This window comes from Dendropsophus ebraccatus, chromosome 1 (genome assembly GCF_027789765.1).
Source record: "Dendropsophus ebraccatus isolate aDenEbr1 chromosome 1, aDenEbr1.pat, whole genome shotgun sequence".
Taxonomy (NCBI): Eukaryota; Metazoa; Chordata; class Amphibia; order Anura; family Hylidae; genus Dendropsophus; species Dendropsophus ebraccatus.
Window position 1 is genome coordinate 167,405,194 of NC_091454.1, and position 16,907 is coordinate 167,422,100.

A 16,907-nucleotide genomic window follows, 5' to 3' on the forward strand; every position below is an offset into this window, starting at 1 on the left:
TTGAGTGCCAAACAAAGTCCTTTGTTCCTACCTTGTGGGAATATAGCCAAAAGGAGTTATAAAATCTTCCATTGGTTCAGTTGACAACTTGTTGGGGACATGTTTTTTTATGTATTAGTCAAACCCATTTTTCCTTTTAACTGCAGGATAATTTCATTTCTAGACTACCATTATTATTATTTTTTAGAAATTCTAATTACAAACTGATTTAAAAAATTTTAAATGATTCATGAACTACTTGATCTGGAAAACCATGCACCATTAGCAAAATAATTTGCTTTTATTTGTTTAAGGGCTGTTTCATGAAGCCAGAATGTTCAGCTATTATAATTGTTGTGATTTGTGTATTTGCTAAGTATAAAAGCTGAGTGTCCATCCTCTGTGTGTAGGGATTCCATACGCCTTGCCGGGGGGTGACCCTCTAATGTTTCCATACATTGTATACTATTGGCACCATGACAAGAATGCAGTGAAGAATGGATTGTTGAATGTTGAAGAGGACTGGGTTAGGACTAGACATTTACCAGCAGTAAGAAATGTGTGTTTAGGGTATATAAAGCTAGACCGCCGTGCAGTTTGTGGGTGCTGTATATAGATAGCTTCTATATTTTACACTAATCTGCAAAGTGATAATTGCACTTACAGGTCACAACACAATGATAAGGTCTGAAAATAGATTACAAGCAGATTAATAACATATGTAAAATAAACTGCATTTCATGTTCTGCAACAAACCAAAGTATATAAGGCAACAAGAAATGAACACTATTGTATCTGCACAGGAGGTACTTTTTATGTGGAGCTTTGATTTAGTTTTTGGAATCACTATTGCAGGACCAGAGAGTTGGATGTGGACTGCCTAAAAATAAGATGAGAAAAACATGGCACCTTTCTTCCAGTAACACCGTCACTACATTTGCTTCTATAGGCTTTGCTTATATGGAGCTACTGTAAGCTGTAGTATCAGACATAGCCTGTGGTTGATGATGTCTCTGAAAAAAAAAAAAAATTAAACATAAGATGAAGCCAGCGTTATCCCAACAGTGAATTTACACTTAGTGATCCTTTCTGCATTGTTCAGACTTGAGCTAACTAACCTAACACTTGTTCTCTTGCAAACACCATTATTGCTACAATTGTAGCATGTAAAAGACAATGTCAGTGAAGACTCCTTTATAAGGAATAACAGATTTTAGTTTGCTATATTGGGAAAGACACATTTTGAAGATTAATCTGACAGGGGCAATGTGTACCTTAAAACCAACACATTGTAATCTAAGTTGAAGTTCGTATTCCACACTGACTTCATCGATGTACTGCCTTGTAACCTTTCTATGCTTGGTCCTGCACTAGTCGAGCAGTCAGAGCAGTGAAGCAGTGCCTCTGCAGAAGTAGGTAGTCGGCTGGTTTGCATGAACATATATAGTAACATAGTCTTCTTCTGTTCTCTGCAAAACGTGCACCAAAATGTTCCCAACACAGATTTGATGGTGTGTAAGAGGCTGTAAAAAATTGAAAACCAACATTTTAGTCTCTTGCGTCAAACCCTGTATTAATGGATTTTACCATATCCTATTGTAAATGGTGAAGAGCAATAGAACTGAAAATGGGATTGGTACTAAATGTGGAATAACTGGAACGAGATTTTTTTCCCATTTGTCAACAACAAGTGTTACGTTTGCACAATTATTTATGTCAGCTTCCAGATTGTAAAGGATCAAACTGTTTACTAGTAGCCTCGCTAGGTGGCTGCTTGCCAAGTAAAACAAGCTAGCCTCGATCTTCTAACATAGAAGCCCCTTCTGTCCTTTATTCCATTTTTGTACATAGACAAACTTCACCTTTTGCTGTTGCATGTTCTTTGATTGGCAGTTGAAACAAATTCCAGGCATTGCCAGTACGGCAGCCCAGCAATCGATCAATAAAATTGCCAACAAGCACCATTAATGTCAATGTATGTCACTTCTGCTCATGTAACTTGTATGGACTATTGATTGATAGACACTCGATCGGATCTGTTATTTAGCCAACTGTGGAAGCTGCTACACAAACTTTCATAACACTTTTGTCTTTTTGTTTACATTTTAGTTTTTGTTCGCTGCTGTAGGGAGCTATTTGCCTTATGAGAAAACCCTTTCTGATTGCTGAACAAAATCATTACATATCAATGGTGAATTTTGCTGTCTAATTTATATATTTATTTTTTATTATCAAAGCTTAGCTATGTGTCATTAATTTATGGGTCTAACTGTACACGTTACTTGTATTTTATTCTGTAGATATTTGGTTGAGTTTTAATGAAGTAGAATTGTTAGGAATACTGTGCTATAGACTGATAGTATGTAACACATTGAGCTTCAAAGGGAAATGTTGTAGAAATAACATGGTTGTTACATAATCGCTTTATGATAGAACACAAATTATCTAGGAGCTGAAAAAGAGAAATGATTTATTCCAGATTTTGCACTAGTGTCCATAGTCAGATTAAAACCCTTGCAGTTTTGCACATATAAAATAGCGTCCTTTGATGAATACCCTGGAGTATAAATGTATTAACCATCAAAGTTAATGTGATCGCCAGGCCATCTTGTAGAAAAAGCAACATGTTTTTTTATAGAATGAAATATTTAATTCACCAAGAAGAGCAAAGCAAAAAATATAACATAAGAGGAGGGGGCATATAGAAAATCTAATGAACCCAAAACAACCTAGTGGTGTTAACTTTGGCACTCAGTCATATTGCTGTTGGGGTTGAGAACGTTCTGCTAGTAGAAGGCAGCCTTGTGATCAGCTAAAAGCCACTGGTCCAGCTTCCCTAAACCCTGGCCATCACCTATTGTGCAGGGCAAATGTAGTATTTCGTGGCAGCCATTAAAGGGGTTATTCAGCGGTAGCAAAACATTGCTATTTTCTTCCAGAAACAGCACAACACTTGTCTACAGTTTGAGAGTGGTTTTGCATTTAAGCTCCGTTAACTATAATGGAACAGAGTTCGAAAACCCCACCCAAACTGGAGACAATAGTTGTTTTTCTAATCCTGGATAACCCCTTTAACATGACTGGAGGGTGCGATGTGTCTGAGCAGCTCTCTGTCCTTATGCATAAACAGGGGACCCCCTCCATGACATCTATATGACATAATAGGTCATATGAAGGTCGTCACAAAGAGGCAACTCCTTTAGGCCTCTTATTGGTTCCCATGGACGATACCACTCTTTCCCTCCTGCAGTAGTTTTTATACCACACCCCATTGTGTCAGTTTCTTCTGAATTTTGCCCATGTGCTTTTATGGCTGACAAGTATTTGTGAAGTGTTTGCTGTCGAGTGACTGGTTGTGGTTGTGTTGTAATACTAGAGGTTGGTTATTCTACTGGTCTTGTGCTTTAGTAACACAGCCCTTTGACAGTAATGGGAATGTTGTGTGATGGAATGAACGTTAGCTATCGGTAATCTGTATATGTGTTTAGACCCAATAAGCCAAAAGTCCAGAATGGTTTCTCACACCCAAAGTAATGTTGTTAGGAATGAGATGACTTAGGACATAGCGTATCGTGAATGTATGAAGGATTTGTTCCTTACGCTGAAGAACAGTCTCTTTCTGGAATGTGTTAGCGAATGTCCAGTCTTTCTTTTACAATCCTTCTTTCATCCAGCCCTGTCTTTGTCAGTGCTTTAGCTGCACATTTTTGCTAGCGCTACATTGTATTGTACAGGAATGGCATGCATTATTTATTTGGATGAAGCAGAGTCATAAAGGATGCATGTGCTGCACTGTATCCCCCCATGCCTGTTCGGATAAACCTGTGTATACGTTCCATTTTTTATTGATGTGGATGTTTGACCTACAAGCCCCACCTACTTGCTGCAATGCTTGTGGCCGTAAGCCAGCCACATAGGTGCCTGGATGCCTAGCGCACTCATTCGATGACGACCCAAAAGGAAAACGCTAGAGCTCAGCCATTTCCTTCGCTCACATCCAGACGAGTGTCTAGGCAGAATAGAAATGCACTAAAACAATATAAGATATGAATGTTACTATTAATCTCAATAACTTGAACTCTACCATGAAAATACTAAGAACAGGTTGACTGTGTTCACTTAAAACCTGCCTTGCACATGACAATACTGAATGGAAAATTTTACACACACAAAATGATGTTTTCAAGAAGAATGTAACCATAACTCTCTAAGACCTTTTTATTCTTATTCGTGTTCATTAAACAGTTGACTTTTTGGTTTCCCTTTAAGAAGCTTTTCAACATACTGAAAGGACAAAAATTTACCAAATCTAACTTCTCTTTGCTGCCTTTTGATGCATTTTGGTAGTTTTGTAGCATAAAAGCAGAAGGCCAAACTTAGGCCCTCTAGGTCTACACACAAAGAAGACACCCAAGACATCCAAGGACAAGTCAACTCTCAATGCCTCTGCCGTCCACCAGACCAGACCCCGTGATGGCTACCAGAGGGCAGAGCCTGTAACCTTGATGGGCTGTATTCACTAACATGTATCACAACAAATACAAATTACCTGTAAATCCATTACTATCATTACAACATAACATATAGGTGATATATAAAATAGAAACACGTAAAATCAGCTGTTGCTTGTTTCTGCATGTGGACTACAGGGAGTTATACTCCTGTATGTAATAGATAAAACTAAAAATTACTATTTTACAACTATATAAAAAGTGAACATGTCTTAATTGTATTGAAAATCGCAACCTGTATTCCTGATAGCTTCTTTCTACGTTGGATGTTGTATAAATAAACCCCTGACTTTCCATTCTTTTCCCTTTATGTTCCGCAGCGTTACTTATGAACTTGTTTTGTTCTGTTCATTAATTTCCTCTATCTGTGTGCAATATTCTGTCCTTCTGAACTTCTGTACATGGAAACGCCTGAAACTCTAACAATAAAATTACATGAATAGATCAAATGTTTACTTGATTTATATGTCTTTTTTATTTGTTTCTGTGATCATGTGATCTGACATTTCACAATGAGCTTGGTCAGAGTGATTGGGATTTTGATAAATTCACAAAATGTCCAAAAAGAGAGAGGTGTCCCTGGGGTCTACTGTCTTGAAGAAGAAAAAATTGTGAAATCTATTATTTAAAACTTGCTCACTTGCCTTTTTTTGTTTTGTTTCTATTAAGCATTTACATTAGAAGAGCTCCTAACATACATGCTGAAAAACATTGTGGCACATGCTTGGGAACGCTTGTTATTTTCTATTTTTAACCAAAATATCAACTCCAAAAATATGCCGACCTACTGAATACAGTAGTGCAGCATATGGCCAGAGGGTTTTTATGTTTATGTTTTTTTTTTAAACTTGTATAGTCTAAAACAGTCTAGTAAACACGTAAACGTAATAATAAAGACATGGTTATGGAAATGTATTACTAAAGTTAGGTGACAACCCTCTAGAGCAGGAGTAGGTAACCTCTGCCAGATAGAAACCTATGGTTGCTGTTATAATCTACAGTACTTGGTACTGACTTGTTAGGCTACCATAGGAGTTATAATGTGATAGGTATATATACTGCCCAAAACAAAACCCATTCTTTAATGTGCTTTCTAACAGTTACACCTGTTGTTGTTGTTTTATTAACACTGATGAAAAACCTTTTCCAATAGAAAACCCTGTTATACCACTTACGTATACCTATAAATTTATAAAAAATGGAAACTATAACAAAAAATATGGCACATACAGCCCATCAAAGCAATCTTTTTCTCTTACACCATGTCTGGCCCTAAAGGCGTCACAAGATTTTGGGAAAAATTCATCTTCCAACATGCCCTGGGAGTAATTGATGAAAGACCACAGGTATCTTAGCAAGGCAAAGTACAGGAACATCTGGAAGGCAATGAGTTGTAAAGCACGAATGAGTGACATGATGATCCAGTCAGTTCTCCTAGCACAAATAAGAAAAAAAGGCATCTGTGTATGACACTTACAATACTTTCCTGATGGAACCAGCAGTAATGGCCAGAGCAGCCGATCCTGAGTTTCTTCTCCATTACAGGCAACATCGTGTTCAAGAGCCCCCAGCACATCAAAGTGGTTTCTTTTTTGTCCCTCTTCTTACCTCTATTGACAGCCCCATAACAGACCTCCTACATGCCCTTTAAGAAAAGGGGTGCTGTCTTGTACAGTTTTACAATGCCAGCCTGCTACTTCCCTTCCCCCAGACTTTCAGCTCTGATATTGTCTCCCCATGGTGCCTACTGTATGTCACCGATTGAGGTGACTGACATAAGAGACGGTGAGCTCTTTCCTTTTCTAAGCTTCTTAGCACCAGTGCTAGTATATGAATGCTACATGCAAAGGTCTGAACTGTGTAACTAGTAAGCCAAGTCAGTGCTTATAATTTTTTTCTAATATTTATAATTGACTGATGCCTGCACAACCCACTCAGTATCTAGTCGGCAGGTTGCCGACCTGTGGTCTAAAGTGCCAGATGGAGGGAAGACCTTCCCAGCTGCAGTTGAGTAGTCCAAGCAAATAAAAATATGCTGTTAAAAAAATGTATGTTTTCAAGTCCGCTGATCCTTCTGTTACAGCTATAAGTACATTTTAATAGTTCTTATAAAAATAATATTGAGGAATTCTAAAAGGTGAACAATCATTCCCAATGTCAATATATATCTTTGTTATAAGAGATACAAGCCTAAAAAGAAATTCTCTGTCCAAAATAAATCATTTTTGTACAGTGCTCTGGGAACATAGCAACAATAAAGGGCTCCAAATTATTCAACACTTTTGCACACTTTTGATACTTTGGTACTTTGGAACGTGAAGAAACATTGACTTTTTACAGTCTCAAAACTAGTTGCTACTCCCAAAAAATGGATACTTTTTGGACTGCTTGAAGAAAAGCCTTTGCTTCTACAAATACCTTTTCGTGCATATAAACCTTGGTAGGTATCTGTAGCCAAAAAGGCACTTTTAAAAATAATTTTAAAAAAGATAGTAAATTTTCAGTGAATCTGTATACAAGCTATTAGTTATCACCTGGTACCAGCCGCTTACCCATTGCCATAAATATTGCATTACTTAGCCTTAAAAACAGCTCAGTAATACTTAGATGCTCTACTGTGTGACCTAACAGTGTTATACATGAACTGGACTTGGCTCTTCTCTAAGCCTATACAAGATACATAAAGAGATCAGTATAGTTTTTTAGGCTGTTTTTATAACTTTCAGGCTTTGATTAATAATGCCTATTTCTATGCCTATTATGAATTTATAGCATATCCTATGCCATGTTTAATACCATTATATTGAGTAATTTGTTAGTAATTAATAGACACTGCCTTATTTTAGATTAAATATGTTAAGTGATCATTCACATACAGTGGTGGATTAAATGTACCCTGGGCCCCGGGCTGTCCACCCAACCTGCCCCCCCCCACAAGTCAATTTGCCCACATTATAATCCGCTACTGCGCCCCCCCCCCCCCCCCCCCCCCCCCCAATGTCCCCAATAAACACTGCCTGCCTCCCCTCCCTGCTGGCCCCAATAAACATAATGTTTGGTCCCTTGCTGCTACCCCCAGTAAGCATTGCCCACCCCACCTCCACTGCCGCCAATAAACATATTGCCACCTCACCTGGTCCCCTGATGTTGCCCCCCCAAGGTCACAACAGCACAGAGGATGTCAGGAGAGGAGGGTGCTGATCTTATAGGAGAGGTCACAGCAGCACAGAGGATGTCAGGAGAGGAGGGTGCTGATATTATAGGAGAGGTCCGAGCAGCACAGAGGATGTCAGGAGAAGAGGGTGCTGATCTATAGGGGAGGTCACAGCAGCACAGAGGATGTCAGGAGAGGAGGGTGATGATCTATAGGAGAAGTCCGAGCAGCACAGAGGATGTCAGGAGAGGAGGGTGCTGGTCTTATAGGGGAGGTTGCAGCGCCCAGCAGCACAGAGGATGTCAGGAGAGGAGGGTGCTGATCTATAGGGGAGGTCCCAGCAGCACAGAGGATGTCAGGAGAGGAGGGTGCTAATCCTATAGGAGATGGTCCCCCTTTATAGATGGTCTCCCTCTTTCTCCCTCTATAGACTGTCCCCCTCTTTCCCTCTCTATAGATGGTCCCCCTCTTTCCCCCTTTATACATGGTCCCCCTCTTTCCCCCTCTATAGATGGTCCCCCTCTTTCCCCCTTTATAGATGGTCCCCCTCTTTCCCCCTCTATAGATGGTCCCTCTCTTTCCCCCTTTATAGATGGTCCCCCTCTTTCCCCCCTTTATAAATGGTCCCCCTCTTTCCCCCCTTTATAGATGGTCCCCCTCTCCCTTTATAGATGGCCCCACTCTTTCCCCGGTTTATAGATGGTCCCCCTCTCCCCCTCCCTTATAGATGGTCCCCCTCTTTCCCCCCTTTATAGATGGTCCCCCTCTCCCCCCTCCCTTATAGATGGTCCCCCTCTCTTCTCCCCTTTATAGACGGTCCCCCTCTTCTCACCTTTATAGATGGTCCCCCTCTTTCCCCCCTTTATAGATGGTCCCCCTTTCCCCCCTCCCCCCTCCCTTATAGATGGTCCCCCTCTCCCCCCTCTATAGATGGCCCCCCTCTCTTCTCCCCTTTATAGATGGTCCCCCTCTTTCCCCCTCCCTTATAGATGGTCCCCCTCTCCCCCCTCTCCCCTTTATAGATGGTCCCCCTCTTCTCACCTTTATAGATGGTCCCCCTCTTTCCCCCCTTTATAGATGGTCCCCCTCTTTCCCCCTCTATAGATGGTCCCCCTCTCCCCCCTCTATAGATGGTCCCCCTCTTTCCCCCTCTATAGATGGTCCCCCTCTTTCCCCCCTTTATAGATGGTCCCCCTCTTTCCCCTTCTATAGATGGTCCCCCTCTCTTCTCCCCTTTATAGATGGTCCCCCTCTTCTCACCTTTATAGATGGTCCCCCTCTTTCCCCCCTTTATAGATGGTCCCCCTCTTTCCCCCTCTATAGATGGTCCCCCTCTCCCCCCTCTATAGATGGTCCCCATCTTTCCCCCCTTTATAGATGGTCCTCCTCTTTCCCCCTCTATAGATGGTCCCCCTCTTCCCTCCTTATAGATGGTCCCCCTCTTTCCCCCCTTTATAGATGGTCCCCCTCTCCCCTCTCCCTTTATAGATGGTCCCCCTCTCCCCTCTCCCTTTATAGATGGTCCCCCTCTTCCCCCCCTTTATAAATGGTCCCCCCCTCTTCTCCCCTTTATAGATGGTCCCCCTCTTCTCACCTTTATAGATGGTCTCCCTCTTTCCCCCTCTATAGATGGTCCCCCTCTTTCCCCCTCTATAGATGGTCCCCCTCTCCCCCTCTATAGATGGTCCCCCTCTTTCCCCCTCTATAGATGGTCCCCCTCTTCCCTCCTTATAGATGGTCCCCCTCTTTCCCCCCTTTATAGATGGTCCCCCTCTCCCCCCTCCCTTATAGATGGTCCCCCTCTTTCCCCCTTTATAGATGGTCCCCCTCTCCCCCCTCCCTTATAGATGGTCCCCCTCTTTCCCCCTTTATAGATGGTCCCCCTCTCCCCCCTCCCTTATAGATGGTCCCCCTCTCCCCCCTCCCTTATAGATGGTCCCCCTCTCCCCTCTCCCTTTATAGATGGTCCCCCTCTTCCCCCCTTTATAAATGGTCCCCCCCTCTTCTCCCCTTTATAGATGCCCCCCCAGTCAGTAAATAACACAAAAATAACAAAATACAACTCACCTACCCTGTGTTCCCCCGTCGATCCTCTCTCCTTCTGCAGTCTCCGGCTGATGCGCAGCTGCCGGGGGTGTCCCGTCCTCTCCCCGGCAGCGCGCGCATCACACAGCTCCTAGTGCTGCCTGGGCCCTGACTTCCGGTACACAGAGCGTCTCTAACGTGCGCTCCCAGTACCGGAAGTCAGGGCCCCAGGCGTACAGGGTGCAGTGTGATGCGCACGCTGCCGGGGAGAGGACGGGACACCCACGCATCAGCCGGAGGCAGCCGGAGACTCTTGTGACCACAAGCGAAACAATGCTTGTGGTCACAAGAGCCTGCAGTGGCGGGGGGAAGGGGGCCTCCCGGGCAGCATTATAATGTGGGCGGCGTGGCATGGGCCCCCCCGGAGCCTCGGGCGGCCGCCCAAACCGCCCACATTATAATCCGCCACTGTTCACATAATATAAGTGATGCCAAGCACTTACATCAGAACTGCACAACTTCTATTCTTCTTGTCTACAATTTACATTATAAAGTCTCTGACTCCTAATCTATCAATACGTGTTCCAGGCTTTTACTTATTTCCATTTCTGCTAAAAGCTCAGGGCATGACCTGCACAGTTCTAGCATACCAAAATGCCATCTGACTCCTTCTTCTGAAACCCAGATCTATTAGGTCTTAGATTCTTAGAATGCTTAGCACTGTGTGGGAGTACCTCGAAATAAAAATCATTATATGACATTATGAACGGGGACATTTTCAAGGAGTATGGGTGGGTGGGGAGCAGTAGGTAAGACTGTCCCCCTTAGCCTCTGCAGAACATTATTGGAGATTATATATATATATATATATATATATATATATATATATATATATATATACAGTATTACCTTGGTTCTCAAACTTAATTGGTTCCAGAAAGCAGTTTGAGAACCTACAGTATCATATATTACATTGAAAAGTGCCCAGTTTAATCTCTACAGTACATTACAGAACAGCACTATACACTACAGTACATTACAGAGCAGCACTATACTGTACATTACAGAGCAGCACTATAATGTAGAGGACATTACAGAGCAGCACTATACTGTACAGTACATTATACACAAGAAAGATTCAATAAAAACAGCAATTATAGTGCAGTAGTCACCGACTCCTCACTCATCCTTTAGTGTATATAGTCCCCCCTATCCTAGCACTGTAAAGGATGGGAGATGGTGGTGCACTGACTGTACTACTACTGCACTGTACATGCACTCCAGCAGTCTTATACAGTATAGGATGGGAGATGGTGGTGCACTGACTCTACTACTACTGTGCTGTGTATGCACTCCAGCACTCTTATGCAGTATTGTACTGTATGTAAAGCCTCTCCAGTGCTAAACTCACCATCCACGCTCGCAAAAACCTTCAGATACTGAGTACTTTAAGACTGGGTGTCTGAAAAATGTTTGAGAACCGAGCAAGAGTTTGAGAACCAAAGCAAACTTTCCTTTAAAAAAACTGTTTGAGTTCCAAGCAGTTTGAGAACCGAGGTACCCCTATATATATATGTATATATTGTGAGCTAGTGACTGGAGAAATAATAGATGGCAGGTATGTTTCTCCCAGATTCCTGTCATACGTGTAATAGCTCCAGCGAGCGCTCAGTGTGTGTTTAAGAAAAACCTTATCTGGCTTTGCAAGGAAGCCAAAATAGGGCCTGGAGTTTTCTGGATTGGGGAAGAGTTGGGCGGGTTCCCCAATCCATAGTCCACTGCTGGTAGTGGATGAGGCTGAGGCCTAATCAGCTGCACCTGCAGCCGCTGCATATAGAGAAGCTAGGCTGAGTGTTCACCCTCCTCCTCAGTCCTGTGTCGTGCCTGAAGGTGCCAAGTTACTATGTGAGTAGCTGTACCAGTGCCTGGTAGTAAGGTGCTGGAGTTAGTTAGAGGTGATATGGTTAGTTAGTGCTCAGACGAGCAGGCTTTTGTTTTGTGTTTCTGCCATTGAACCTGCCTGATGTGCAAAGGCTGTTTATTTTCTGTTGCCGGCACCACAATAAACTGGACTGTTATTATTGGACTTTATGCCTGAGTGTCCCTGTCTCTGTCTGCCAAATGAGTCAATCCTGCGTATACCACAGCTAATTCCCACAAAATATATATACTCACTTGTATCATCAGTAAGTGTTCTCAGTACAGTAGCGCTGATATGCAAGTGAAAATAATGATACCCTTGTCAGAAATAGTTCAGTCTCTGTCTCCAAGCAAGTGGCCATTAGTATTTTAGGTCAGTATTTTGGTTTTTTTGTTACCGTCCAGTCCAGCAGTCTTAATCCAGACCAGGCAAAAGGACGCTGGTTGACCTCAGGGAGATCAACCAAAACACCGCAGAGACACCATCACGTGTCTCAACGTCAGTGTATTCTAGAACATTGCCCCCTGGGAAATCGAATATGCAAAAGAACACTGCAGAGACACCATCACATGTCTCGACGTCAGTGAACTAGCCAGACCTTCCCTCCGGGAAGGAACAACCAAGCCAAAGCGTTCTCCAGTCAAGGAAACCACCTCAGCAAGGTATCCATCCACAGACAGCTGTTTCGGGGTTTTTGCCCCTCATCAGTGTGGAGTAGGTTTCTGGCTAGTGGGAGCAATGACTAGTATGTGCATGCAAAAGGATTGCTCCCACTAGCCAGAAACCTACTCCACACTGATGAGGGGCAAAAACCCCGAAACAGCTGTCTGTGGATGGATACCTTGCTGAGGTGGTTTCCTTGACTGGAGAACGCTTTGGCTTGGTTGTTCCTTCCCGGAGGGAAGGTCTGGCTAGTTCACTGACGTCGAGACATGTGATGGTGTCTCTGCAGTGTTCTTTTGCTTAATCCAGACCAGGGACACTGGCCGACCAGACCTCACAGCCCTGCCAGCCAAGTCTTCTCCAGTGCATCAATGTCTGTTTGCTATAGGATGTACAGAGGGTACAGTTACACCTGGGTCCAGGAACCATAACGTCTATGTATTCCCCATATGTGGAGGTCAGTATTATAAATGGAACATTGTTGTTGCTGGGCCCTGTGACAGATTTTGCACTGGGGCCCACTGGTTTCAAGTGACGCCTCTGACCCCTGCTATAAAGCTGCACACGAGGTGTTGAAGCTGGTTAGCAGCACAGCATTGGGAGCACTTTATCGATGTCTGTGTCTGGCGTAACCTGTCTAAAGTCCTAAAATGCTGACATTTTTGCACAATAGTTTTTTAGAATCATTCAGTACAGCCGTACTTTTTACGAGTGGACTAGCCTCATTTTGCTCTATGGGATCCCGGCCATGCAAAAGACTAGATTTAGTAAATACCGTCCATTGTGTGCATCAACATTTAAAAGAGGACTCTGGAGCAGTAAGAATATTTTTCTCTTTTTTTGTCTTGTTTGGCCTTAGATTTATTTTAGGATCTGATCTGGTCTGAGTTTATTTTGTAGGTCGGGTATGAATTATTGTAGGCTCTGGTTTGGGATCTTTTTCCAATTGCTGACAGATAGTTTTTATGTCAAAGAGACACATGGTACCTTTCATATATCCGTCTCCCACGCAAAGTGTCAAAGAGTCTTTCCTAAGCTTGGGGCTCAGTTTCCAGCTTACTGCCAATCAAGAAAAGAAAGGGATGGAAGGGGGAGTGAGGAGTCATTCCAGCTCAGAGCAGTTTATGGCAATGTGGCCACATACACAGCAAGCTGAGATGCACCATGTTCTTTATTGCCTCTCTATTGCAGCCAGTATAAACTTTTTCATCAAATTGTGCTACAGTAGCACGTTTATGGGACCAGCACCAACATGCCACCAGATCTGCCATTCTGAAGATGCTCCGGCCCAATTTTGCTGGTTTCAAAGTCGGCTGGGTGGCAATAGAGGAAGTAGTCCCTTCTCTTTCCCCTTGTAGCATCTTTTCATGCACCTGATATACTATATCTTTACTATAACATACAGCACTTAGGATTTTACTATTCAGTAACATACACTGGAGGATTAGTGATAGAGGCTGGAGTGTCATGAGGTTTTCAGCATCCCTGTCTGACCACAGCATTATTAAACACCTACTTTAGCTTTTGATCTTTCAGAAAGTGGATAATTAATATAATTGCACATTGCGGTAACAAACTAAAAAAATAGTTTCTTTGAACAGTATTCTTAGTCCTCAATGACCCAACTGCAAACAGTACAGCTACGAGTGAACCCTATAGGTAAATAGAATCTTTGTGACCTGCAACAATGGACTATATGGATATTGGCATATTTAAAATACATATCTACACGTTTGCAGTCCATCCTGACCAACATCTGTTGTCATTTTGGCTAAAGGTTTCCTATGCTGGCCAGGCCGAGTAATGCCAGTTCTACTTCTAGTTTTAGTTAAAAATACTGTGTGTACTCAGCCTTGGCCATAAACACATTGCAGTATTATTGAGTTGTATGGATCCCTAATACAGGCTGATAACCAGCATTGGTCCCTAATTCCATCTTCCCATGTACACATTTAGGGTGTGCCTTTTACAGTGCAGCCTTTACAACCTCCACATGCAGGCACAGCTGCCGACAGAAGTTCGGGTTGCCATGGGAACGTTTCAGGCGTCTGCAAGTTAGAATAGGTCCCCCATTAAGGGTACGTTCACACTTACCGGATCCCCAGCTTATTTTCTGCTGCGGATCTGCAGCAGATTTCATTTAAATAACTGAACACAGCATCAAATCTGCTGCGGATCTGCTGCACATCTGCTGCGGATCCTGTAGGTGTGAACGCACCCTAAGTTAGAATAGGGATCATGCACAGAACTTGTTGATACCACAGCAACCAATCTTCTGCCAGACGTGTTGAAAGTTTCGATCGGTCAAGGTCTGTGCCAAGACCCCAACCAATCAGAAATAGCCAAGAGAAGCACGCAGCTGTGTGCTACACTCCCGGGCTCGATGGTTGATCCTACAGTTACGGGATGGTTATTACTATTCCTAGAATAATTTTGTACCAATCTTAAAATAAATAGTTAAGAAAGCAAATACCGTCCTACAAGATCTGTTGCTACAACCAATGACATCACAATGTGTATCACGAGGAACTCCCGAGGGAGACAAATTCCATTTTATGGCACGCTGATGAATCTTTGTGTTTTCTCTTGTTGTCCTGTAAATAATGAGGCTTTTCAAAGACATCACTGTTCTGCTTGGTCCCTTGTTTGGGCCCTGTCACAAATAGCTGACTGTGTGGTATGGCATCCACACAGCAAAACAACTCAACGTCCTAACAAACCAGAGACGTTCACAGCCAGCTCCATGAAGGAACTTATAATGAGCCCTCTCTCATCTGCTGGCATGAAGACAATTTCTTTTGTTTTCCAAGTCATTACAGGCTATATAAGGGGAAAAGACCGCATTCTACAAGCGTTCATATACCAAGTATGTTTTGCTCATTCCTCTTCTTAATTCACGTTCATTTACACTTGATTACTAAGTTATGATAGTAAATTGTTCAGATTATAACATTCATGCAGCCCTACTGACAGCCGGACCCCCCCCCCCCCCCTGTGTACTGCATATACTATTGGGAATATAAAGTACATGAGTACTGGGTGGGGGTGCTTTGCATCAGCAGTGCCAACAGAAGTGCTTGAACAAAGCAGGGGCGTGGGGACCAGGGCTTGGGCAGCCCTGCAGTTCTGGACTTACACATTTATTTTAACTAGGTTATCTAGCAAAGTAATATAACTTTAATATGGCTATATTGATGGCTCTATATTGATAGCCTCTATGATGGCTTCCATACACTGCACACAAAAGAGGGAGCACTGCTCTTTTATATTTCTATAGGATCCCTCACTAAGAGCAGCAGCATTGGGGACATAATGAAGCAGCACTGAGTAGTGTATGCTGTAAATCCTCCGGAAGACATAAGACAAATTTCAGCCCTGTCTCTATGTCTCTCTTTGCTGCTGTCTTCAGACTTCTATTGACAGCTGTAACCTCACAATTCAGTGAGCTTATTACTTATCTTGACATGGATTTGAGCTATTTTTCTGAGTGAATGATGTGTTAAGAAGGGATAGAAAGGAGCCTGATAAGTGGAGAGAAAAAAACAAACAATTTTTCTCTTATCAGATATATTACAAAGTTTCTTATTTTTCTTGTCATATTGATTTATGCAGAGTTCGTTGAAACAATAGTGACCACTTGTGAAAAAGTTAAAATAACAGTAAATTCAGTAGACCACAAATGACCCCCTATAACTTATGAAATTACAAATAGAAAAAATAACAACCTAACAAAAAAAAAACATATCTGGGTAATCAGCATGGATAATCTCAGAATAAATAGGGTGTATACTTATTCCGTTGTCATCTAGAATTGAATTTGCCACGCTACTACAATTCATAACAATTACAAATCTTTATTGATTAAAAAAAATTCACAATAATAAATTAATAAAAAATAATACATTTATTAAAAAATAAAGAGTCAGCACCAATGAATATTGTGGCATAGGATTTGAAAAGTTATGTTACAGCAGCTGAATAATTGTTAATAATTATAGATATGCTATAATACAGCTGCTTAGAAATAAATAGCGAGTATAGCACGTATGGGTACCACAATACTAAAATAAAGTTAAAGTGACTAGTGCATAAATAAATACAGCGTACTATGGACCCCGATGCTACATACATGCAATCTCTACCCAATTACCTTACACCATATAGAATCCTGTCGGCCACGTGCCCTGACGCGCGTTTCGGCATCCACCTTTGTCAAGGAGCTCCTTGACAAAGGTGGACGCTGAAACGCATCGGTACTGACTATTTATTATTGGGAATTTTTTAATGAATAAAGATTTGTAATTGTTATGAATTGTAGTAGCGTGGCATCCTTTTTGGCCTGTTGCTACACAGGTACATTTTCTATATCACCCAGCAAGAATAATTGTAAATTATAAAAGTAGCATAGCGGGTGTGCCCTCCAGATAGAGTGTTTTTGTTTTAGGTCTGTAACTAGAATTGAATTTGGTAGCTGTGGTGCTTCGGGTAGCAGGTAAAGGGTTAGGGAGTGGGACACAATATTCTCATATATAGTAATACTTACCTGTATGAGCACTCAAGATCAGCAGGTTTCATGCATAAAAGTCAATTTATAAATATCGTGGACTGTGTGTTTTAATAAGACTGGTAATTGAGATATACTTTAACACTTTGA